Source organism: Chrysochloris asiatica, unplaced genomic scaffold (assembly GCF_000296735.1).
Source record: "Chrysochloris asiatica unplaced genomic scaffold, ChrAsi1.0 scaffold00248, whole genome shotgun sequence".
In the NCBI taxonomy this organism is placed as follows: Eukaryota; Metazoa; Chordata; class Mammalia; order Afrosoricida; family Chrysochloridae; genus Chrysochloris; species Chrysochloris asiatica.
In genome coordinates this window covers 2724471-2725423 of record NW_006408766.1, presented here as the reverse complement: position 1 = coordinate 2725423, position 953 = coordinate 2724471, and positions in this window count along the sequence as shown.

Below are 953 nucleotides of genomic sequence, written 5' to 3'. Positions count from 1 at the left end.
AAAAAAAAAAAAGGTGTGTGACAGGGTTGTATACTTATTCAACCTATATGTTGTGCAAATATTTAAAGAAGCTGGGTTATATGAAGAAAAACGGGGCATCAGGATTCGAGGAAGACGCATTACAAATGATACAACCTTGCTTGCTGAAAGTGAAGAAGATTTAAAATACTTATTAATGAAGATCACACACCTTCAGTACAGATTGCATATCAATATAAAGAAAACCAAAATCCTCACTACTAGACTGATAAACAGTAAACAATGTAGAAAAGATTGAAGTTTCAAGGGCTTCTTTCTTCTTGAATCAAACATCAACACTCATGGAAGCTTCAGTCACAAAATGAAATGACATATAGCCTTAGGCAAATCTGCACAAGAAGGTTTTAAAGTGTTGAGAGCAAAGATGTCAGTTTAATGACTAAGGTGAGCCTGATCTAAGCCATGATAATTTCAACAGCCTCATATGCATGCTAAAGCTGGACACTGAATAATGAAGACCATACAAGAATTGCTGCATTTGAGTTATGGTGTAGGAGAATATTTAAAGTACCATGGACTGCCAAAAGAGCAAACAGATCTGGGTTGCAAGAAGTGCATCCTCTGAGGCCAAGATGACCAAATTTCTTCTCTTGTACTTCAGACATATTGTCAGGAGGGACAAGTCGCTGGAGAAGAACTTCATGTTTGGTAAGGTGGAGGGTCAGAGAAAAAGAGGAAGACTCCTAGAGAGATGTATTGGTAATGTGGCAGCATCAATGGGCTCAAGCGTAGCAACAAATATGAGGTTGTCCCAGCACCGGGCAGTGTTTCGTTCTGTTGTATATAGGATCACTTTGAGTCCGTCTTTGTCTGGAAGCTCATCTGAAACCTGTCCACCATGGGTGACCCTGCTGGTTATTTAAAATAGTGGTGGCATAGCCCTCAGAATCACAGCAACTCAAGCCACCACAGCA